Source organism: Rattus norvegicus, chromosome 10 (genome assembly GCF_036323735.1).
Source record: "Rattus norvegicus strain BN/NHsdMcwi chromosome 10, GRCr8, whole genome shotgun sequence".
NCBI classification, from domain to species: Eukaryota; Metazoa; Chordata; class Mammalia; order Rodentia; family Muridae; genus Rattus; species Rattus norvegicus.
Window position 1 is genome coordinate 66,541,792 of NC_086028.1, and position 25,709 is coordinate 66,567,500.

A 25,709-nucleotide genomic window follows, 5' to 3' on the forward strand; every position below is an offset into this window, starting at 1 on the left:
TTGGGCTTCAGTGTTCTCTGTGTGTTATACCCAGTCAGTCCCTTTCCACGTGTCAAAGGGACTAAAGAAGCAAGGCTGATTGAAGGTCAAGTGTCAGTTGTGCTGTGGGCGTGCAATGTGTGCTCAGGGAAACCTTTATCTTTGCTACAGTTCCTTGGCCAGTCCCATTCTGTGAAGGCTAAAACTGAAGAGCTGAACTTGGACATAAACCCTGCACTCCTTTCCCACCCAAACTCTAGTTCAACGCTGTCTATCTAATAACTGTAGGTCCACAAAGCTTACTGGGAAAACTAGAAGGGAGGAGCTTGAAGGCTCCAGGCACAAAGTCATGGCAAGGAGCTGGCACCATCATTCATCTGCTTTGATTATATTCACCATATTTTCTTATTACATTCATGCACTGAACTGTATCTTACCAACATATACAGATTACATACTAACCAAATATTTCAATGTATTTGAGAAGATGGAGATATTAACTACCCAATGTGGTCTTTATATACTATATGTAATTATCAAATAATCATACAGACGGCCATAAATCCATGCAATTAAAAGAGTAATTCATAAAATTGAAATGCAGAGCTGAGGAGATGGGTCCATTGTTAGCCTGCTGATTAATTATGAGACTCAAGTTCAGATCCCTAAGACCAGGGTATGGGTGTATGCATCTATAATCTTACCACTGAAGGGGCTTTGCAGAAACATGGGGATCTTTGGAGTTTGCTGGCTAGCCAGTCTAGCCAATGTTTGAACCCTGGGTTCAGTGAGAGACAATGTGTCATAAAAAGATACAGCGGAGAGTAATAGTGAGACACCTAACACAGCCCTTTGGCTTCCACATCATGCACACACATGTGTTCCCATGTATACATGTGTACACACATACACAAATATCTATACACATATACTGCACAAAGATGCATACACACAGCAAAGTGAAAATTTAGAATTCCAGAACAATGTGCCCATTGAACCATAGCATGTGGCCACTGTGTTAAAAGCACATGAAAAAGTGCTTTTCATGTATGGAAGGACGGCAGAGGAGCCTACACCACAAGAGGCTCCAGCCTCCTGTGACCACTAAGAAGGGTAATTGGACACAGGGTAGTTTGTACAATTGGCCCCTGCAGCTGTCTGCTGGGAATCTCCCCCAAACCCTGCAGGGGTGTAGATCTGCAGACAGTATAAACCGAAAAGCAAACAGCTTTTTTTAAAGAAGCCACGTGTCGCTGTCAGAAGCAATAAACTCCATGCACAGGGACTGGGTGCCCTGGGTCATGGCAGTATGCATCTGCTTATGTCTGATTAGGATACACTATCACACTTAGTCGCAGCAGTGCCCTGTGTCCTGGTCAACTCAAGTGACAAGAATGATCTGGTGGGCTTGTAACAGCGCAGAGCGGTGGAAGAGGCTAGAATTCAAATCTCACAGGTGGGAAGTGGCTGGATATAAATGTTTTAAGACAACAAATGTGATTCAGAAGCTAATTGGAGCACACTGACGCCACCCAGGGCTTCTGCAGCGTGACACACAGATGCGACTGGGCCTCTCCGCCTCTGCCTCTGCCTCGGTATCAGAGGACAGACAGTAAACCGTGTGGAGGGAACTGGCCCTCCCAAAGACACCTCCCTAGGACCTCCTGAGGGCTGGTGGGTGGATCAGGGAGAGACGAGAGAGCAGGCATGGGTGCAGGAGAGCAGCGGACTTCCTGGCTTGAGAAATTCTCTCCATCTTTGGAGCCTCCATTTGAATGGGAGCAATGCTGGGCGGCGGTCGGGTTAGATGCTCTTTAAACTATCTCTCTCTTCTAGCCCTGGGAGTCCAGTGATCTGTGTCTAACTCTTGGATCTATATTTAGGACTTAGGAGATAAAATAGCTTGTGGGAGTCCAGCCCATGGGTCTTGGATCCAAAGAGCTTGGGTTCAAACATTAATGTTGCTTATTGTATGGACAAACAATGCCAGCCCAGACATAGGGAAAAGAAACCTACTCTGGGTTCTGCAAAACACTGTAGAGGGCACAATTCTGCTCTCTTCCTTCTGTACCTCTTAACAGGATCCTTGAAGACATGCCTGCCTGGAACCCAAGTTCTGATCATAGACCATATTCGACACCCTTGGGTGTTCTGGTTTGACTCTTCGCTGTCTCCTAAAAGCTTATAGCTTAAGTACTTATCCCCCAGCTGATGGCACAACTTTGGGAGGCTGTGGAACTTGAGGAGGCAGAGTCTAACTGGAGAGGACGGATCCTTAGAGACATGTCATTGAAGGTGAGGGTCGCCTGTTTCCATCTCTGCTTTCTGCCTTCCACTCCAACCCCCTGCGAACTGCCTCTGTCACACAGTCTTGCTGCCGTGAACTAGGATGCTCCACCAGGCCTTCCCCTGCTATGATGGTCTGAAATCGGGAGCCAAAGTAAAAGAACCTTTCTCTTCTAAATCGTTTCTGTTGGGAATTTTGTTACAGGGACACAAAAGTGGCTCAGGCAATGGGGCACAGAATCTTGAAGGATCCAGGATCACGATGGTACACTCTTCCATCTCCTGACAATGCATCCCTTTTCTCAAAGAGTGGCCATTTGTAGTGGGGTGCTGGAGGTTGGATGTGGGGCCTGGGGAGCTCACATGTATGCACAGAAGAAGCCCCACAGTTTAAGAACTGTGGCTGGGTTACCAACCAGAGACCACTCCCTCCCTGGTTTCCAGTTTTGAAATGTTAAAAGAAAAAATTGAAACTCTGGAGTTACAGCCAGGTCCTGAAGTGCTTGTAAAGGTGTACTGGCCAACTGGAATGACAGACATTTTATTTAAATATCTGTTGGCTGTTTTCAGAACGTGGAAACATTTATACGTGTATTATGTAAGCTTCCACATATACCTTTGCCCTTGGTCCACAGGTAGTAAGGGATGGTAGGCCCTGGGGAAAATGCTTCACCATTTGGTTCAGGGTTTCCTCATCTGTAAGGTTGGAGATAATGTCAGAACTAACTTTACATGGCTATTGGGTGGGCCACAGAGGTGACACATACACACTGGCCTGATGCCCACTGTACAGTGAGTATTCAGTAAAAGCTTTAGCTGTTATGACTTTTCCATCACCCAGACACGAGGTTGTTCTGTGTTCAGTGGGTACCCCACTGAAATGGCTTGACTTTGTCAGTTGTCACGCCACTTGTCACATAGTCACTGAACCAGGTGGCTTGATCACAACACGAATTGGGATCTTATCACCTCCAACTGTCAGTATTGGCCAATGTGGCTCTAACAGGTTGGGGGAACTCTTTCTCTATTCTCCTGGGAGATCTGTACCCCAGGGACACAGGACTATCACCTTCCCGGCTGTCGTCAACTAAGGAGATGCATGCACCAAGCTATTTACAGAGCACTGTGACCTGGGCCAAGTCATGCATGCACCAAGGCCTCTTTAAATGTCACTAGCTCTGCTGGGGTGAGATGAGTGGGAAGCTGACACACACAATCCCTGTCTTGAGAGTAAATAAATAAGTTCTATGCAGGTCTAGGCATCATGCTATGAAGTGTCTTGCTTGGAAGCCTGGCTCTTGATAACAAGCCAGTGGGAAGGACAGCTCTTTCAGTTTAACTTCACTATCATTAAATAGCCTTCTGTGGTTCTTGATACGCTTATTTTGTTTTTCTGGCCCCACGCCAGTTAAAAGTAGGATAAATGATAACTCCGTTAACGAACACTTCAGCTAATTTTGTGGCAGAGACTGCAGGGGAGGGAGCAGGTGGGACTGTCCTCACACTGTGGGCTCATAACCATTTCGAGCATCAAACATTTATTAAGGGCCAGTAATAAAAGCCCCCATGATAGTGTAATGGCTCATTCTAAATGCTTCCTGCTAATAAAATGAGCATCGATTCAAAAGGCAATATTTAAATTCCATCCACAGCATGTCAAGGAAAGGCCAAGTGTGGCTGGAGTGTGAGAAGCGTTTAGCCAATTCATTTAACCATCTGATGTCTGGCAAATTATGTGCTCTTACTAGGTGGGGGCATGTTTGCCAGGAAATGCTTCACTGCGGAGCTGCCTTACAGACCCAGCTTCAATTCCTGGCTCCCTGGAGCTTGGAGTACAGCTCTCTGAGTCTGCTGCCCTGGCTCCTAAAGTACAGATATTTGTGGTGGTTGGCTTTAATTGTCAACGTGATACAGTCTAGAATCACCTGGGGAGATGATTTCAGTGAAGATTGTCTATCTTGGGTTGGCTTATGGGCTGGTCTGCAGAGGATTGTCTTAATTAAGTTAACTGAGGTGGAAAGACCCACCCTTAATGTAGGCAGCATCTTGTCATGGGCTTGGCTCTGAGCTGTTAAAGAGGGAAAAAGCTGGCCGGACATAGGCAGGCAAGTGTAAGAGCATGCGCTCACCTCTCTTTGCTCTTGACCATGGTTGTGATGTGGCCAGCTATCTCAGGCTCCTGCTGTTGTGACTCGCCCTGTACCCCAGTAATGGACTAAAACCTACAATTGTAAGCTGAAATAGTACCTTCTTTTTCCCTAGGTTGTTTTTGGTCAGTGTATTTTATCCTACCAATAGATTTTAACTAGGACCACTAGTCATACCTCTCCCGTTAAGTGGCTTGCAGAGTTAAAGCAATATGGAATTCACATATTTAAGTTTCCTTACTACTTCCTTTGACTCCAAACATGGCTTTGCTCTGGGCAAATACTCATTCAGCTTCATGGAGTGACTGTGCCACGGACAAATGAAGGACTCAGAACCCATTGGCTCCTCTTGTCAAAGCTGTTTGACCTATGAGCGCCTTGGCCCACACCCCAACCTGGAAACATGTCTCATGGTCCAGCCAGTGAGTCTGACCATGGCATTTACACATATACATGTGTACAGTCTTTCTGTGGTACTCAAGACAAAGACAAACTCCACGTGACTATATCCAAGGCTGTCTCCTACTACCACACAACCCTTCCCCTTCCACAGACACTTATGGGCCAACTGTGTACTCTGTTCTGATTTCTTCCCTTCACACACTTTATTCCCTTTCCCCGAGAACTTCTGTTGCCCTTCCCTGAACAATGCTCTTCACCCTTAGGGGTGGCTGAAGGACCCTCTTCAGAGAGCCCTGAGCTTCCCTCTACCAGCCACGACCATATGTCCCTGCAGCCCTCTCTCTTGGAGCTGAACATGCACGCACTTCTATATGTCTAGGCATGGACATGTTTCTCTGAGTAGGTCAATTCGACTCTCACTCCTAGAGGTTCTTGTCCTGTCTTAGAGATTTAAAAAGAATCTATCTGCTAAGAACTCACAAATAAATCCGGCTTGGTCCACCTCCTCAATCTGATCGTGCAGACACTCAGCTGCCCACTTGCACATCCACTCAATGTCCATGCCTGTCCAAAACTGGGCTCTTCACAGTCCTTCCCAAATGGGCTCCTCCTCCGCCCTTCCCATTTTAGCAGATGGAAACTACATCTTTCTGCTTCTCAGACCAAAAGGTCTTGTCGTCATCCTCTTCACTTCCCTTAACCTGAATAGCCATGTGGCTATAATTCTGTTAGCCCTGCTTCCAGACACATTCAGCATCTGGTTCTTCCCATCACCTCATTCTTGCCTAGATTAGTGTGTAAGGGAGATCTTCCCGTCTGTTTCCATCCTCCTGGTTTGTAATAGCAGCCATTAAAAGGACTGGGAATAAACCTTGTATTTTTTAAAGGAGTTGCATAGGCACAAAGTCTATCTAAAGGCAGCATCTAAGAATATATCCCAGTATTGTGTTCACAGTGACGCAGCAACAGCATGCTGTTTCTCTGCTCAAGACTCTCCACTTATTTCCCAGCCCACGCACAGTAAGGCCAAGTGCCTGAAGTGATAAGATCTTGTATGATCTGGTCTCATCGGCCTGCCAAGTTCATTTCCACCGTTTGCTAGATATCCCAGGTGAGCTCCTACCTCAGGCCCTTTGCACTGGCTGTCCTGTCTGCTGGGAACACTCCTTCCTTAATGCCACATGGCTCTTTCTTCTTGAAGGGATTTTCTCTGGCCTCATCTAAATTCTTACCTCCTTAACACATATTGCTCTCCCCTGACATTTTTTTTCCTTTAGCGCTTATTGTTCATGGCCCTACATAGTTCATAATTTATTTATCTCATTTATCTTCTGTCTTTTCCAAGCTGTGAGGATGTGGATTTGGGAATCTCTGTCTATCTATCTACAGCAGCATACAATACACAGTGTCTCTTAAACAAACTATGCCCAATGAATAAATGAATAACATCTTCAAGGAAGACATTAACCCCAGTAGCTCTGTTGGAGCCAGCAGGCTCCAGTGATGGGTACTAAGCAGTCTTCCTCCTTATCAGTAGCAATTTTACATTGGTAGAGATCTTTATATTTTGCTCTTTTTTTAAAAAGATTTATTTATTTATTTATTTATTTATTTATTTATTTATTTATTTATTTATTTATTTATCATATACAAGTACACTGTAGCTGTCTTCAGATTCACCAGAAGAGGGTATCAGATCCCATTACAGATGGTTGTGAGCCATCATGTGGTTGCTGGGAATTGAACTCAGGACCTCTGGAAGAGCAGTCGATGCTCTTAACCGCTGAGCCATCTCTCCAGCCCGAGATCTTTATATTTTGATGCAGAATTCAAGTTATATTTCCTTACATTGGTACAATTTTGGATATTGATACAGGTTTAAGGTTTTCATTGGTGTACATCTTTGTATATTGATAACAAAATTTAAGATTAACTTTGTTACTCTTAGGTAGGCATTGTGCCTATGCAACTCATTTAAAAATACAAGGTTTAATTTCAATCCCTTTAATAGCTGCTATTACAAATTGTTTAGGATAATTAAATAGTGCAAGTTAATAGTCAATCAAACTCATAGTGAAGTTAGATATTAGTCTGGATTGTCACAAATATACATCCTGGATTGTATAGCTAGAGGTAGCTGGAGGCAGGCATTCTTTGCTTGATCAGATATGCTATGAATAGATAGATGGTCTTCCAATGCGTCAGAGATCCACAGAATGTGACATTTAAAAATCATCTCCTTATTAAAAGGTCTTTGACTGTGAGATAGTTCTGTTCCTAACAGTACACCCATTTCACTTCAAGATGATGAGCATCAATACATTCATGTTGAGTTGCTCTGCTTGTGACAAGCTAGCCAGTAGGCAAGAAATGCCCTAATTTAGACAAAGTGCTGTCCAAAATGGACAAAAAGACACAGGGTAGTCAACTGCTAAGCTCTGCCAAGACAGGGTAAGCTAGTCCTTCATAATTCCTGCTTTACTTAAGGTCTGTCAATTGTTCTGGGCCAGAAGGCTGGAGATAGATGCTCTAACGTTATAAGAAATGTTGGGGACTGTCCAGGCAGTCAGCTGTCTCTGCCAAATTTTGGAAGCTATGTTTCTGCACTGCTTGCATACTCAAATATTTATTCCTTCTCAAATCTCTAACAGCACTGAAGACTAGTTATAGTCTTACAATTAAATATTAAGTTGTTTAATATTAAAGAAGGTATTCTAGAGTTTGAAAGATAGTTTTAGAATACAAGTTAAAATCAAAGATGATTTAGGTACAGAATTGTAAATTCATTAAGTTAGGAAAGATGAAGAAATACTGGACGTTATAAGTATATACCATGCCTTATAATTTTCATAACTGTTATAATTGTACTCAATTTATATCTGAGAGAAAAGGAGCCTACTGAAAAGGGGAATTGTTGAGGTTAGGTCTTACTGTGTATTGTAATACTAAGCGTGGGCCTCCAAGACATGGTTGTCCCAGAGACCAGAGAATTTGCACATAAACCCAAGTGATAATGTATAACCTTGCCCCCAAGTTATTTCTGATTGGTAAATAAAGATACCAACAACAAGTCCATTGTCCAACATCCACTCATTCTCCTGATGACTAGCCCCAAGTTTCTCCTCTCTGGTTGTGCACCAAGTCCTCAAGTGACGGAGACTCTACTTGGACCCACAGTGTTACCAACTAACAGATTGCTTGTTCACTTGGTTCAGATACACAGCCACAGAGATGAGATGGCGAGCCCCAGGCTGAAGGCGATACTGAAACCAGATGACAAGACAGGAGCCTTATCCAGGGAAGAGCATTTGACCCCGGATTGAGCCATGTCTGAACACTAAACAGTTTACTGGGACATGCTGTGCAGCTATGTGATCTGATCAGGTCTTTAGTTTACTTACAAGAATATAACGTGCTTTTGTCACTAGTAATCTGAAGTGTCCTAGGCACAGAGCCTTGGCCACCAACTCCTCACTGCAGAAATACATTTCCTCTGATCCCTTCTCTCTAGGGCAGTGGTTCTCAACCTTCCTAATGCTGTGACCTTTAACACAGTTCCTCGTGTAGTGGTGACTCATAACCATAAAATTATTTCTTTGCCACTTCATAACTAATTTTTCTACTGTGGTGAATCATGTAAACATCTGTTATGCAGGATATCTGATATTTGACTCCTATGAAAGGGTTGTTTGACCTTGTAAAGGGATTTCAACCCACAGATTGAGATCCTTGCTCTAGGTCTGCTGTTTCCTCAGTTTGGTGGGTGGTAGTAATCTTCATTCAGGTAGTAGTTATCAATTCGTGTCCAGCATGGGAAATAAGCTTGGTGCCAGGGGGCAGACAATCTGCCCCTGACAGCTTAGTCTTCAAAACCTGTCCCCAGGTGTCATTGGCATTGCCTTATCCTGGGAACAGAAAAACTCACAAGCCCTTGTGCTGAGAGCTCCACAGAAATGCTAACAACCAGGATCCTTGACTCCCCATGTGGTAAACACTGGTTCTGATGGATGCTCTTTGAGAAGTAGTTGGGGTCTGGGGAGGTTTCTACATTTAAAAAGTTAATCAATCATGTCCTGTACATTCCGTCCCTATTTTGAAGATCTGCAGGCAGGTTTATTTATGCAAGGTGCTAATGATCATAGTCACAAAGAGAAATGTTCTGCCTATCAGAACTTAGTGTTTACAAATGTCCTTGATGATGGAGCAGGTTTCTTTTGTCTGTTTTTGGCTGAGCTTGTAACAACCCAAATATCAGGAAACCTAAACTAGAATCCATACTGTCCTCTCATCCTGGCAGGGGGCATACCCAGCCTTTGCCTGATGGAGACCTGTTCTGTTCTGGTTTTGTCTGGGCCTTTTCATCCTGGTCTCCTTTACTGCCAGAGTTCCCAGCGTGCCCCAGGTCTAAGGACGTGCAGCTGTGTTGTTTCTTGGCACACTGTTCCCCAGTGATGGTGGCAAAAGACAGTTAGGTTGGACTGACAACATTCATCTTTCTTGGGGCCTTGTGGATTCCCTGGCATCCTGCTCTGAGACCACAACAGGGATTGGATGGTAAGAGCATCTTCAGCTCCACAGAAAATGGTGACAGATGTTTCATGGTTAGGGTCAGCACAGGAAAAGATTCTGGGAGATAAAGCCTGTAACGAAACCCACCAGGACCATGAAAAGAGCAGTGTGGCCAGGGAGTAGAGACTCTGGGACCCTCAGGCTAGGTGACATGGGAGAGCTTGGATTTAATAATTACTCTCAGAACAGCAGCACTGTATTTCTTGGGAAATAGAAACACTGGTGAATCCACTGGACTCACTTGCTAAATCCTTGACTCATTGCAGGAGGAGATATAAGGAGCCTTCGGTTTAAGGTTGGAAGAAGGGGAGTCACCGTTTGTTGACTATCTACTGTGTGCCAGGCCCTGTGCTGTTCTGTGCTTGGTATCCTTCTTGGTTTCCACACAATCCAGGGAGGTAAGTGGTATGTACTTTGATAGGAAGGAAGTCAAGAGCATGTGCAGCCTTTCCTTAAACAGAGACACTAAGATCTTCTAGTAGTTTGACCCTGCCTAGGCAGGGACTTCTCAGAGCACAGGCCCAGGCCTGGTTGGCTCTGCTTCTAAAGTCGCATTGGGCAAGGGCTGTCTTTTCCCTTTCTGTGCCTTAATAATTTCTTACTTGGGTCCAACGCAACACAGAGCAGATTTCCCAGGCCCTGGTCTCTTTGATGGAATCTGGGAGAAAGAAATCAGCTAGATCCAGGGTGAAGTTCCAGGTTAACTGTATACCTCCAGCATGGAGAAGTCTCTTGAAAACTGACCCTGAAGGAGTTCATAAGGGTTAGTTTTGCCCCATTAGGGGGTTGGCTTTTCTTCAGAAAATAACATAGTTGTCTGTTTTTGTGCATGTTTGTGTAGGTGTGGGTCCTGTGTGTGTACTGGTCCATACACATGGGTGTGGAGGTTAGACAACAAAACTAGAGTGTCATTTCTCATGTGCCTTCCATATTTTGTTTGAGACAGGGTCTCTCCTTGGCCAGGAATGTCACCAGGTAGACTAGATTAGCTGGCTCGTAAGCTCCAGGGATTGTCTGCTGCTGTCTGCCTCCAGAAAATATCAAACGTGCACGGCCATTACAATCCTGGATCTTATGTTGGTTGTGGAGATCTTGTGAGAGAGCCATTTTCTTGGTTAAGCCATCTTCCTTGTCTGTTTCTAGTACTTTCCATGCCTCACCCCTCTCACCCCAAGAGAGGTATTAGTGAGAAGTTGTTCTGAGAGCTAAGACATCAGGGTCCTATTCGGTCTCTGCTCCTGAATGGCAGCATGGCGCCTTTCTCTCTGAGCCTCAGTTTTCTTATCTATCTACAGGAATAGCAGTGTTTACTCCCCACCTCCATAGTGACAACAGATGTGAAACTCATCTGGAATTTATCAAGCTGTATTCCAGGCACCATGCTCTACCTGAGAAGGGTGTGTCCCAGAGTGTTACACATGGTCCCCACCTCCAGCTAATTCACCAATACAAAGAAGATGACAGAGGCAACGGACTGAGCGGCTTACACCTCTTGGTCTCTGTTTCATTCAGTACATATGATGGCTGTCTGAAGTAGGCAAAGTAAAAATCCTTATTCTCATTTGACAGATGGACGAGATGAAGGTTGCAGAAAGGAAGGCGACTTGCTGAGTGGCAATCGTGTCCCCAGTTTGTACCTACAACTCATTGGCACTGGGTTTTCCTATGTGTCGTGTCATCGGATTAGAAAGAAAAAAAATATCCCTGCGTGGTGAGACACATTGCTCTGAGACCTTTGTGGTAGCTGAGAAAGGGAACAGGGCCAGACTGCCAGGTCCTGTTGGGGAGGGACCAGACCATCTTCATTGATGTAATCTCAGCACTGAAGAAGACATCAGGCAGTAAAAACGTCTGGGGTAGATGCTTTGGCATTCTGCCTGTGACCCCCCTGAACTTAACTACTTTAGTGCACGCTGGCCCCACTTTCAGCTGTCAGCACCTCTGGTTCTCTGAAAGCAAAAGCCTTCATTGCCCATACACAGGGAGGTCAGTGGCTCTGGAAAGTAACTGTTTGCTGAGCATTGTCCTCAAGGGAAGGCTTCAGAGCCTTGCAAGTATCCCACCCTGCCCTCCAGGGTAAGGACTCTGAGATGTGTGCCCTATCCTCACCCTCACAGCTCCTGCGGAGTTAAATACTAATTGTCCACACTGCCAACATGCTCAATCATGAACTTACTTGGGGTGAACTTCCTCCCTGTCTTCATTCCCATGTACTTTCTGGGATCATCCCCCAAATAGACTATCCTCTTCTTTCAGGGTCTGTCTCTAGGGAAACGAGACTATAACTGCATATAATGATGGTGTGTTGGGTGAGTGAATGGATGGATGACAAACAGAGTATTTATCCATGACCCCTGTCTGAGGAAACAACTGGGAGGACTCAGTTATAAGGAGCCTTGATGGGTTTCTTAGGGACCCAGTTAGGTTTGGGGAGGTATATCTTATTGGGTAGGAATGTGAGTGGGAAGTAACAGAGAAAAAAAAATTAAAGCTATGAAGTACTTCTGGGCTTGTTTGGGGTGAAGTCAGTGCTGTGTCTCCAACCTGGATAATTGGCCTCCGAAGAACACAGGATTCGCCTGCTCAGAGACTCTCCATTGGCTGCCTGGTTTCCTTGGAATAAAATCCAAGCCCACATGAGACTCAAGGATTCCTGCACAAGAGCGCATCCCCTTCATGGTATGCTTCAGTTTTATTTTTCTTTCCCCCTTTACTTCCTCCCTGTAAATTCCTTCCTTCCTTCCTTCCTTCCTCTTTTCCTATCTAAGCCCAGGGTTTTGCATATGCTAGGCAACCTCTCTACCATTGAGCTACACCATGAATCTTAATTCAATTAAAAAAAAAACCAACAACAACAAAAAAACAAGGTGGGCTCTCACCATGGTGCCTGGTTAGTCTCGAATTTGCTATTTAGCCTGGGCAGACCTTTGTCATCTCCAGGAGCGTTCACCTGAGTTCTGGTATTTACAGGCCCATGCCACCTTGCCTCCTGCAGGTGCTTTGCCTGGAACACCCCTTGCTCACAGCTCTGCCTCTGTCCTGCTTTCTCCTTCCTTCAAGTTTCAGCTCAAAGTGACCTCCTTAGACACGATTCTGCTGCCTGGCCAACTCCCCAGCTCAGCACCTTCCTCTTTCTATTTTCATCACAGAATTCATACCTCTGGAAGATCTGTTGATTATTATACCGACTGTTATTAACTCATTTTTCATCTAACATGTGGGCTAAAGAACATTGTTGATCTTGTTCTCTGATGCCCTTGAAAACAGTGCCTGGCATGCAGGAGCAATGGGACACATTTACTGACCGAACAAAAGACAGCCTCAAGAGAAGATGGTGCAGGACAGTGAGGTGGAAGAATTCTGGGCCGTGAAGACGTTGTGTTAGCCGCTGTTTGATCTGCTGGTGACTGTATCAGGACCAGCCGAGAGTCTTTAAATGGACCAAATGCGTTGGTGGTGGGTTAGGGGTACGACCACTATCTCAGTGGTAGGAGATCCAGAGCTCAAACCTCAAAGCCCACAGAGGTCGTGATCTTACTCAGCAGTCACACAGCATCCTCCAGAGTTCATGCACTCACCTCAAACAAAGCTCTCTGGCCATCCTACCCTACGCTCTACCACATCACAGAGATAGAGGCCACTGTAACTGTTTCTGTGATAGTAACACCTTTATTTAGAAATTGTCCCAGTTTTCTCTTTTGTCAACGTCTAAGCAAACATATATAGGACACACAAATAACCCAAGCTTGTGGGAAAATGTTGCTTCAAACCAGTGTCTTGTCCCGAAGTTCTCAGGCAGGTGTGTCCAACCCATGGCCAAAAGTTCACATGCTGCTAAGGACAGCTGTGAATGCATCCTAACATATAGTTGTAAATATACTTTAAAAAGTAAGAGAAAACGGGGTTGGGCTTTTTGTTTGTTTGTTTTTTTTTCTTTTGTTGTTCTTTTTAGCTTTCTGCTTTTGGTAACTCAATTGTAAGTATGATCTCTGTAGATGACAATGTCATATCACAATATCAAAAGGTTGGGCATGCCAGGATAGGCCGTGGCTTCTCTACCCAAGCACCATGGGCATTGAGCCGGTCAGTTTCTTGTAGGGGGCTGGCCTGTGCATTCCAGGGTGTCTGGCCACCTGCTTAGCCTCTACTCACCGTGTGCCTGTAACTCCCCAGTTGTGGGAACCAAAAATGTATCCTGACCTCGTAAACTAATAGTAGAAGACCCAATCCCCATTACTTAGGAAGCCCCACGCTGAGTTACGGGAGGGCAGGCACCTCGTCTGTTTTGCTCATTGCATCCTCAGAACCTGGCTTTGGCTAAGCCCGTACATATTCACTGGATGAATCCAGGAGTGAACAGACGGATAAACAAGTGGACACAACCAAAGCTCCTGGATTGAGCTTCCGAATCCCACAGCATTCCTAGTTTGGGGACATCACACAGTCTGTGGACTCCTTGACCAGTGAGCTCCAGATTCTGCTCTAATTTATTCCATCCAATGTCCCATAAATATCCCCAAGTGGCCAGAGTCTCTGGCTTGGTCTATTTCAGCTTTGAGTACAGAACCCAGAATCTTCTTTCATTCTAAAGTGAAACATGGAAAATAAGCAGAATATAGGAGACTCCAGCCAAGCCACTGGGGGTCATGTCCTCTGGGGTTCAACTCTAGAAGTTTCCAAGATGCCGTTTCCCAGTGCACCCCCCATATTTCTCCATCTCCCAGACATGGGTGGAGCCAGCAGTCATCAGGACACAGCACAGCTGTATAATAAAGCGACTGGACTCAAACCCCAGATATGAACACGGAAGGCTTCTATAGACTCAAAGCCGTCTGACTTCACCCAGTGTCTGCTAATGAAAATATGAGCTGCATCTGAGCCGGGCCTTCTCCCTCACGTGCTCGGCTAAATACCTTAATATCTTTAGATTCCTTCCTGCTGTCTAAATTGTGTGCATCGTTTCTGACATTTACGAGTTATCTATGATGCCTGCAAGATTAAACCATCATGAAAGTTCTCCATCTGTATGCGGTATCCCTACCTCCCTCTTCAAGCTGGGCTAGAATCAGACTTCACGAAGCTCGCCCCATCTGCGTGAAACCAGAGGCCAGCTGCAGACCTTCCAATCCCCAGCTGGGGTTTCATTTCTGTTTGCTTGGCACAAGCCAGGAGCTATCGTCTCATTTTAGTAAGTCCTGGCTCACTGAACATCTTCTAAGGACCAAGGCATTGGGGATAGACCAACAAGCATGAAAGACAGACTTCTCCCCTTTCCGTGGAAAGACTTCACTTACCAATCAGAGCAGAAACTATACACAAATGCCAGGAACTCGCCCTAGGGACTCCCTGAAGAAATATGGGGTGTGAGTTAACACCCATGCTTCAGACTTGAGAAACTGAAAAACTTTGATTTTCTCAGTAATTTGGGAGAGCCAGCAAAGGGTCACTTCCGTTCCAAAAGCCAGGATGCTCTCTTCTGTATTGTGGACCAGGAAGATAAACATTCAATGACTTAGCAGGATAGTATAAGGCAGGCTGAAAGAAATGCTTACTAACAGGATAAGCAATGCCCTGTGGGAGAGCTGAGGAAGAGAGGATTGATTCACATGCAGGGCTTAATGAGTCTGGGTGGGAAGAACAAAGACAGTCTTGATCGGTGGAAAATAGGAAGCTTCCAGGGCTAAAGGGTGGCAAGCTGCACAGCCTCCAAGTTCAGGACCCAGCAGAGCAGGGAGAGTGTGGGAAGGGGGAGGCTGATGGTGAAGGTGATGTGGGGATGAGGTAAATCCAGCTTGCTGAAGCTCCAGATGGTAGACTACGCTCATTGGTCCTAGTGTAGCATTCTGCAACATCTCAGCGATAGCTTAAATGTAGCCGTGGAGAGAGCATTTATACCCTAGAAATGAATGATCAACACCCTCACCCACTTTGTAGAAAGTTAGCTGTCAAAAACTCACCAACCTATACTGAGAATCTGGGATAAGCTGCCTCCAAGGTGACCCCAAGTCTCCAAACTGCAATGGATACAAGGGCTCCGGATATTGAGGCTGACGGTAGAAATTCAGATCTGTAGTTTTAAAAAGCAGAGCTTACTGGTTGCCCTTTTCTTTTTTTCTTTTTTTTCCACCACACAAACTGGAAATGTCCTGCCTAAAGAGAAGTAAATAGCCCTTTCAGTGAGGAGAAAAAATCAAAGCAAAGATCTGACCTGCCGCAATTTCTTAGTGAGGAGACAGGCAGAGGCATGCACGGCCCCTTCATCTATGACCAATATCACATTATCCCAGACTCGCTGATTCAGAATTCTCTCCCCATAGATCAGGGCTTTGCCCCTTCCATTACCAGCTAATCCAAATGGACCTGGTGCTAACTTAATTTCCAGGATAATGGAGGCCCGATCTGTTTGCACAATTGGCTCCCACATCCTGGCAGCATTTGCTGAATCCTTAAAAATCAGCGAAGCTGTGGCCGATCAACGTACCCTCTGTCCCAGTACAAGAGTTGGAACATCTGCCTAGCCCTCCACGTGGCCAGTCCTCACAGTGGACGAGCCCCAGTGCAGGCTGCTTCACAGGGGACATACTGGATTCTCACTACAGCCCAGGAAGAAAGCCTCTGTGATTATGTTTCACAGATTAGGAACTAAGAGGAGGAACGTGAATTAGGAAGCTGAGAAACATAGCCGCAGAATACAGCTAGCAAGCCTAAGGGCATGGATCTCCTTAATCTGGGTCTCCCAGATTAAGTGGATGTTCTCAATGAAATTCCAAAGATCCCTGCAAGAAGGAAGCTGGTGTCACTACGGAGCAGAAGGCACTTGATGACAGAAGCAAAAGTTAGGGAGATGAGGCTGCACACCAGGGAAAGGAGATCAAAGAGGCAAGAGACAGATTCTATCTCTGGAGCTTCCAGAAGCCTTGGTGTCACTTTGATTCCAGCCATGCGAGTCTCGCTGCCAACTTCTAGACTACAGAACTGTATCAGGACAAGCCCCTGTTGTTTGAAGCTGCTGAGTTTGTGGTAACTTGTTACAGCAGCGACAGGAAACTCATACACTTTCAAAGGCAAGAGGGAGAGAATGAAATCCACCAGTCCGGCCTCTATGGAAATCAGCATGAATGTTTCTCAAAAGACAAAACTTAGGTCTACCACACGATACCCAATGATACCACTCCTGGGTGTTCGCCTAGAGGACTCTAAATGAACATATCATGAGACATCTGCACATCAGTGTTTATTGCAGCACTGTTCCTAACAGATAAGTTATGAAGCCAACAGAGGTGTCAACAAGAGGAGTGAATAAAGAAAATTGCTACACAAACATGGTAAAATTATTTTTCAGCCATAAAGAACAAGAGTCGTTCTATTTGCAGGAAATTGGACGCAGTGAAGATCATCATTGGAAGCTGTCTGAGAAAGATAAACATCATACATTTTCTCTCATTTGTAGTTATTAGGTTTATGTCTATACCTACCATCAATCGTGTGTGTGTGTGTGTGTGTGTGTGTGTGTGTTTATTTATGTGTGCTGACTAATTTAATGTCAACTTGATATATACTAAAGTCATCTGAGAGGAGAGAACTCCAATTGAGAAAATGCCTCTATAAGATTAGGCTGTAGGTAAGGCAGTATGGCATTTTCTTAATTAGTGATTGATGGGGTAGGGCCCCCCCACCCCCCCGTGAGTGGTGCCATCCCAGGGCTGGTGGTCCTAAGTTCTATAAGAAAGCAGGCTGAACAAGCCATGATGGCCAAGCCAATAAGCAGTACCCTTTCATGGCCTTTGCATCACTTCCTGTTTCCAGGTTCCCAGCCTGCTTGAGTTCCTGTTCTGAACATCCTTCCATAGTGATTGTGGAAGTGTAAGTCAAATAAACCCTTTCCTCCCCAAGTTGCTTTGGCCATGGTGTTTCATCATGGCACTGGTGACCCTAACGGACACTATGAAAGTGGATGTGAACCTGTCTACAGAGACAAAGATGACCAACAGGAAGGGGAAGGGCAAGGAAGAGGTGGTGGTTTGAATGAGAAACGTCCCCGATAAGTTTATGTATTGAAACACTTGGAAGTGCTATTTTGGCATGTCACGGAAGCATCAGGGGGAGCATCCTTGTTGAAAGAGGTACATTACTGGGGTGGGCTTTGACAGTTTACAGCCTCGAATGGCTTCCATTTTCTCTTTCCTTTGCGTTTGTGGCTGGAGGTGAGATCTCCCTGTTTCATGCTCTGGCTGCCCGAGGCCCTGCTTGCTCTGCCATTACGGAGTTTCCCTCAGGAACTGTAAGCCCAAATTAGCTCTTCCATAAGTTGCTGTTAGTCATGGTGTATTGTCACAGCAATAGAAAAGTAGCTAATGTGGAAGAGGGGGTTGGAGGATGCGCGGGGGGGGAATACAACCAAAGTACAATGTATGCCTGCATGAAAGTTTGAAAACTAAGTAAGATGTCAGTGGGAAGAAGGAAGAGGGCATGAGTCCTTCCCTGAGCATAGAAGGAATGGCAAGTGCCTTGGGGTGTCCTGGGCTTGCTCTAGGTTCCCTTACATCCTCATTTTCCCTTCTTCCTCTTACCCCACCAACTGAATTCAATAGAAACGCCTCCACCCCATTTCCTTTCCAATAGAGGACTGGACTGCAACTGAGTGACAGGTAGCACCACCCTGATCTGGATTTTGCTCCATGGGCCATGATCTATGTGTTCCCAGATGCCACCCGTTGTTTCTCTGAATTTCAGGGCTGTCTGGATAAGTCCCTGGGTTTTAATTTCTGTTTGCTAATGCAAATGAATTCTATACACTCAGGGTAGAAAATTGAGCCTACCAGGAGAGCATCTCAAGCCTCTCAAACCTCCTGGGTACAGATTGTTTGCATTCAGGTTTCATGTAAACAGGTGCCTAAAGCTGCCTGCAGAGCCCTCTCTAAGCTGCAGGCTGGGAATCCATCCTGCAGGGTGAAGAGCCAATGTAAGGCAATGTGGGCTCGTTTCTCTGATGTCCAGAGCCAGAAGCTAGGACCAGACTGGTCCTGTAAATTAAAGGCAGAGAAAGAAAACCTGACCATAACCCTACTTGGAGAGACCAGAAGCCAATCCTGGAAGTTTACACAGTTGAGAGTTATGAAGGTGAGTTTGGGATCTGGAGTATCTTGAAGGGTCAGGAATGAAATGGCAGTGGCAGTCAGGAAATTACCAGAGGTGACAGGAAGTGAGAAGGTCAGTTTTTGGGGGCCAGACCTGGCAACAGTGGTGAGATCAGGCCTATGGGTAAAGTTCAGAAGATTATGAAATGGCTTGCCTGAAAGATGGTGGTCTAGACAGTACTTCAAGTCCTGTTACTATCCTGTTTGAGAATCTAAATTATCTTAATTCTTTTTGTGTTTGGTTTTTAGTTTTTGGTTTTTTGTTTATTTGGTTGGTTTGGTTTGGTTTTGGTTTGGTTGGGTTTGTTTTTTTGGCAGTGTCTCACTATATAATAACCTGGTTGGTCAGGAACTTACTATGTAGACCAGAATGGTCTTGAACTAACAGAGATCTACATGCCTCTGCCTCCTGACTGCTGGAATAAAGCCATGTGCCACATTTGTAGTAGATGTGTTTCTTGGTCTTTATGTGGGCTCCCTAACAACTGAGGCAGGGGGTTATCTCTGACTCTATTGCCTGCCTTTGGGTCCCCTTCCCTTATCTGGGCCGCCTTGTTGGGCCTCAGTGGGATAGGGTGTGCTTAGTCCTGCTGGGACTTGATGTGGTAGGGCAGGTTGGTACCCATGGAGGGTGTCCCCTTCTCTGAGGAAAAAGGGAGGGAGTAATGGGGAGAAGAGTTTGTGAGGGTCAGACTGGGGGTGGGAAAGGTATGTGTTACCACATCTGGTGGTCTTAAATGTTCTTAACTTTATCTATATTTTTTGGTAGACAAGTAGTAAGAGCTATATGGAGCTGGTTGCCATCCCCCCTTCACCTGATTGGCTAGGAGTTTTAGATGCCAAACTCTCTGAGTTGAGTTTCACGTATCCAGAATGAGGGGGATAGTATTTAGATGGTATTATAGCTTCATTTCAGTTGCTGTGATAAAATATCCTGGCAGATAGTAGCTCGGAATAAAAGGGGACACTTATTTGGCTTACCATTCCAGTTACAGTCCAGAGACTTGCAAGGAAGCCAAGATAGGAGCAAAGCGACACCGGCAGTCATGAACAGAGACAGAACATACTCCCAGATCCTTAGGTGCCTGATTGATTGCTTGCTTGTTTTCAGCTGGCTTTCTCCTTTGTCTTACAGTTCAGGATTCCCCACCTAGGGGATTGTACCACCCACAATAGACTTGTTTTCCAGTAGTCATTAATAATCAAGACAACCCTCCCAGAGATGCCTGCAGGTCAACTTTATCTAAATAATTCCTCGTTGAGACTCTTTCCAAGTTATTCCAGCTCATGTCAAGTTGATAGTTAAAAGTAAGCAACGTGGATGGTCATTGTGAGAGTTCATGAGACTGGCTATGGTAGATTGCGTATTCGCTCCCTATCCCCTGTAACAATCCCCATACCTTGAGAGAAGAAGCACGAGTCATAAGACATAGCATAGACAAGCATGCTGGTGCTGTTTGTTTGTTTGTTTGGGCTTGAGTGTGACAGGACTTTGGCCAATGCTTACCCTGGACTTAAAAGCATATTTTTGATACTCCCTACCTTGCTACTGTTGTATCACATTCAAAGCCACATATCTCTGGGCTTCTCATTTGGAGAATGCCTAGTGTGCCAAACAGCGGGGTTGGAACCGGAAAACAGCAGCTCTTCAAGTTCAGAAGCAACGTCCACGACTCCACTTGAGGGCTCGCTCGGCCAGCAGTGCTGGGCTCCCAGCAACAAACAAGGATTTAAGGTTGCTACAGCCTGAGGAAACTCCATGCTATTGGATCTATAGCCTCTTAGTGAGCATCCACTCTTGTTGTCTGCTCAACACACCGACCTGAGTTACTAGCCAGAGGGTCAGCTTCCTAGAGATCATACCCTGCTGTGCTGACCTTTAAAAGATGGGTGAATTTTCTCCATGTTTTAGTTCTTCCGTGATGAGAAAGGACTGGACATCAGAGTTTCCAAGCAGCAGGCTCCTAAATGCTTAATCTTTTCAAAAAAATCTGATGCTGTCTGTTGTGCAGCCATACATGTCTTTCAAATCTTAATGCTTATAGCTGGAGATCCCCTGATTTCATTGTGTGTGTGGATTATGTTGGGGCTTTGTTACAGGCAAACAGCAGCAGAGCCCGAGACTGCATTTCTAATAAGTTTTTGGGTGATGGCAAGGTTGCAGATCCCCAAGGACTTAAGGGAGCACTCACTCTAAGACAAGGACAGAACCGAAGGGTTCTAGAAGGGAAAGTCATGGCTGAACTAGCACAGCTGCCCATGTCAGTGCCTGCGGTAGGTGGGTGATGTTTCTCACCTAATTCCCAGGACAAACTTGTGGAGTTAGGATTAGAATCAAATTTCACAGATGAGGGATCAGAAAGCCCAGGGATCCGCAAACACAGCCCCGGAGGCAAACGGCGGGCAAAGGGGGGCAGAGACCCCAGCTTCTGCTCTTTCTCTGCTGAGCAGCTGGCGTATCCATGAAGAGGAAGCCCAGCTCCAATCTACCAACGAGGAAACATGCCAGCGAAGCCAACCTAGGGATAAAATCCATCTCAATCTTCACTCAAAAAATAAAAACAAAACCCTGTGAAATGATTCCTCAGCAGTCAAAATAGAAATAGGTATTTTAGAATAACGATGGCATGTAGAGAAGGTACGTAGAGATGAGTGTCCTCACACACTTTGGAGAGAGTACATCTAACCTGCTGACTGGAAAAAAATGGCGGTCATCAAGCGTCTATCTGTGAGAATCTGTCCTAATGAAACCTTGAAGTTATGTGGGCTAGAGCTGCTCAGGAGACAGTGATGGCAGAGGAGTGGAGCCCTATCCCCACCCCGTGGAGCAATGGGGTGTTGTAGTGGATGTCCACATAATGGGATTTTGTGCTGTCATTGAACAATATGTATAGACTTGGGTTATCAACAAGGAAGGGTGGTCTGAAAATCATCCATGGAGAATAAAAATGGATACTAAAAATAACAAGACATTAAAGAAGATGGAAAGAAATTTGCCCAACATTTTTGCAGATAGAAGTAAATTGGAGAATTATATCTGATTATTTTAAAGATACAGTTTTCCCAAATATTTTTTTCTTTTTCTTTTCTTTTCTTTTTTTTTTTCAGAGCTGGGGACCGAACCCAGGGCCTTGTGCTCTACCACTGAGCTAAATCCCCAACCCCTTTCCCAAATATTTTTTTTTGTTCTTTTTTTCGGAGCTGGGGACCGAACCCAGGGCCTTGCGCTTCCTAGGTAAGCGCTCTACCACTGAGCTAAATCCCCAGCCCCCCAAATATTTTTAATTATATGTGACCTTTATGGTGATTTTAGAAATAAAATATATATGCAAGACTCACATCCATTGACTTAAAAGTCAGGTGTTCTCTAAAGTCCAACACGTTGTTGCCATTTTCATAGTGACTTTCAAGATCATTTTGGAGACACGACTGATTGATCAGTGATCAACGAGTCAACAGCAGCTATGGTTTCTCTAGCCTCAACTCCTGAGGTTAAGTATGTCCCCAAGTCTATGATAATCTCTGACATCAACTTCAGTAAAACACTGAAGACACTAAGGTCGATCACTGGTATATATACCATACCCTTTGAATGCTGAGGGAGAAGCAGAGTTTGCAGACAGCCTAAAGTTTGGAAGAGGAGAGGTGACAATTAATTCTTATCTCTGGAGTGAGTAGTGGGCCCCTGAATCTGGAGGGTAGAGGAAAGGGCATAAAAGGAGAGTCTTAGGAGTGAGATGTCCCATAAGTAGGAAAGAGGCTCCAGGCCAGCATAGGACAGAAAGGCACTGTCAAGTGTGTCTATAAACACTTGACAGGAAACCAGTGGGTACATGCTGGGCTCAAGAAACCATTCCACTGCCTGGCCTGGCCTAGGAAGGGTGCACGTGAGGGTGGGAAGAGCTGAGTAGAGTAATGGCATCATCCAGGGCTGTAGCCATCTTGCTGTGGGGTTTGATTTTATGTAAAAGGTACCAAGAAGGATTGTGTTCTGTGGTCAATGAGTCAACAACTTTGGTTTGTGTGCATCGGTCTGATGCCACTATATATTCAAATGCTAAATTATGTACCCCCAAATCTGGTTGCTCCAAGATGAGGAGATCCTCATGTGTACCAGCTTTGCTTTTTTTGTTTAACTCGCCCCCCCAACCCCCAAGATATCCCGGATGACTACAGCCTGGGCTGGACAAAAGAGAGGAGGAGGAGAGAGTTCCCAGCTTAGGGTCTCAGGCAGAAATCAGGAGGAGGGAAGAAAGGACATGGGTAGGGGGCAGAGGGGGGAAGGAAGCCACTACGGGGTTGGGGGTTCATGAGCACATGGATATGAGGACCTCCCTGTTGGAAAAGGAGCTGGCCAGGTGGAACAAGGCAAGTGATGTCTCAGGGTTATTGACAGGAAGTAGAAAAATAGCACAGAGGGTTGATATGTGTCAGCTCTAATGCGTCCAGGCTTATTATGAATATAAAGGCTTTTGTGACTTTTATCTGGGAACTAAATGACCTGAGGTAGGGTAGAAATATACAAATAATATTTACCAAAACAGAGAGAGGTTTTTAAAGAGAGAGGATCCTGACTGGGCTGGAAATCAATGAAGATCACACCTCTCACTAGCTGGCTACAAAGTGAGGGAGTTCAGCTGTGCTTCGGTGGGTGGGGTGGTAAGATTGTTGCAATAGTTGAAGTAAGGCACAGGGGATGACTTAGGGATAGACAGGAATGAATAGATGGGAGCTCAAGGCAGTAAATCAATAGTTCCATTGTCTTTCAAATTTGCTGGCTGCAGATGGTTAGGGAGAGGAAGATACTCCCAGGATTCTAGCTTGGGTAGCTCGTTGACTATTGCGATGTTTGTAACTGCTAATTTACAGACCATATTGTCAGGGAAAATAAGAATAGGCCATTTTTATAGAAGAAAATGTAATCTAGACGCAACTAATCAGGCCATCTAAAATGAAGGTGCACCCACTGACGGAATGCCATGTCTTCTTGAGCATTCGTGGGCCTCTGTCTTCCTGCCCTTGTTCAGCACTGCGATGCCAAAGTGGGCTGGTTTAGTAGGAGGTTCATGCGTTTGGAGAGCAATGGGCACTGTTTTCTGAAAGCACTGCCTTTATAGACAGATGGATATCCTGAGTCAATCAGGGGCCTGCAGGGTGGAGAGTAAGGGGATTACAAGGCACGCTGGTCTCTGTGAAGCACTTAGGGAAGTGGCCTTTCCTCACAAACGAAATCAAGGTCTGAGGACATGAATCAATTGCTAAAGTAACTGCTGTGTAAGCTGGAGTTTCGATCCCTGTCTAAGTCAGGGTTTGCATTACTGCGAGGAGACACCATGGCCAAGGTAACTCTTACAAAAGAAAACATTGAACCGAGACTGGCTATAGTTTCAGAGGCTTAGTCCATTATCGTCATGGCAGGAAACATGGTAGAGTGCAGGCGGACATGGTGCTGGAGAAGGAGCTGAGAGGTCTCCATCTTGATCTGAAAGCAGCAGGAGACTGCGGGCCATATTTGGGGGTAGCTTGAGCATAGGAGAGCTCAAGGCGTACCCAACCATGACACACTTCCTCCAACAAGGTCACACCCACTCTAACAAGGCCACACCTCCTAACAGTGCCACTCCCTATGAAGCACACATTCAAACACAAGAGTCTATGGGGCCATACCTTTTCAAACCATCACAATTCCTAATACCCGTCTAATAGGTGGGCACAGTGACACATGCCCATCTATCTGTACTGTGATGGGAGAGACAAACAGAGCCTTGGAATTCACTGGCCAACAAACCTAGCTGAATCCACAAGCTTCATGCCTAGTGAGAGATATTTTTTTTTTTTTTTGGTTCTTTTTTTCGGAGCTGGGGACCGAACCCAGGGCCTTGCGCTTCCTAGGTAAGCGCTCTACCACTGAGCTAAATCCCCAGCCCCTAGTGAGAGATATTTTTGAAAAATAAAAGGGGGAGAGTGATCAAGGAAGTACCCAAGCGGACCTTTCATCTCTACATGTATGTATACACACATGTACATGCACACCATAATCCTCACAACAGATACACACAGACACACAGACACACACACAGACACACAGACGCACACACACAGACACACAGACGCACGCACACACACACACACACTCACATACACACAAACCACAAACGAGTGTGTGCGCAAGTGCAAGAGGGGGAAGAGAGAAAGAGAATGAAAGGAAGCATGTTGTCAAGGTTTGCTTTTGTTTGTTTGTGGAACACATGCACACACACTCATTTCACAAATGAGATTCAGTCTGACCCTGTAGTCAATTTTACATCATGATGCTTGCTAAGGTTCAGTCCCACTACAGTCTGAGACTTCTGCTTTCAAATGCCTGACTTTTCCTATACATTGTATCCATCTCACTTAAGGAGTAGTGTCTGATGCTCTCCTGGAGAACATTATAAACCCAAGGAAGCAGCCAGCAGCCTTGTGTTGGACAGACTCTAGCCTCTAGTTCCAGACAGAGCTGGGTTTAAATCCACCTTCCTTTCCTTTCCGGGTGACCTTGGGTTCATCTTCTTTGAATCTCAGTTTTCTTCTTTGTGAGTCAAGGGTAACAGCATCACCTTCAGGCTTGTTTCAATGATTAAGTAACAAGAGGCAGGTGAAACACTGGCTCACAGTAGCCACTCACAATGACTCTCATTTCTTTCTTCCCTTCAGAAACTTCCAGAGCTGCAAGGTTTACCAATGCACTCAAGGGCATGCTCAAAAATGGCTTCCCCTCTGGGTCTTAGAAGAGAAGGCCTGGGAAGCCAGGTCCAATTCTGTCAGGGTTTGATACTGTACAGAAGCCATTACGGTAACCCGGGCTTGAGACCGTCTTTTAGAATATGGAAATTTCTGCAGCAAAATCTCCTTTTAAAGACAGTCCTTTGCTACATAGTGCAACTTGTGCTTTCAAATGTTTTTATTTAAAATAAATTAGCCATGCTGTTGACTCTGGCAGGAAACCACAGACTGTGCTCTCAGTCTGCTCCACTACACCGTGCTGCAGCGAGTTCCCGATTGGAGCTGAGCTGAGGGTGGCTTCCTGATGCTGTGGGTGGGCACGGGTTGAGGGTGCAGAGAGCCAGGCTCGCATAACTGCTCTCCTACCACATGTTCACTCTGTGACCTTGGGAATGCCCTCAACTGCTCCACTCAGCCACCCACC

At 45.4% G+C, this 25,709-nt stretch overlaps 2 protein-coding genes across 3 annotated transcripts in view; one reads left to right on the plus strand and one right to left on the minus strand.

The window, feature by feature from the left end:
• The window catches only part of Asic2 (acid sensing ion channel subunit 2), a 1,069,930-nt gene that overhangs the window by 173,484 nt on the left and 870,737 nt on the right, over positions 1 to 25,709 (minus strand).
• Positions 8,988 to 25,709, plus strand: part of LOC134480834 (uncharacterized histidine-rich protein DDB_G0274557-like) — a 20,240-nt gene continuing 3,518 nt past the window's right edge. The window contains exons 1-2 of the mRNA XM_063270128.1: positions 8,988 to 9,781; positions 10,953 to 25,709. The exon at positions 10,953 to 25,709 is cut by the window's right edge and continues 3,518 nt beyond it. The gene's annotated coding sequence lies outside the window, so the exon portion shown is untranslated. The remainder of the gene's footprint in view (positions 9,782 to 10,952) is intronic.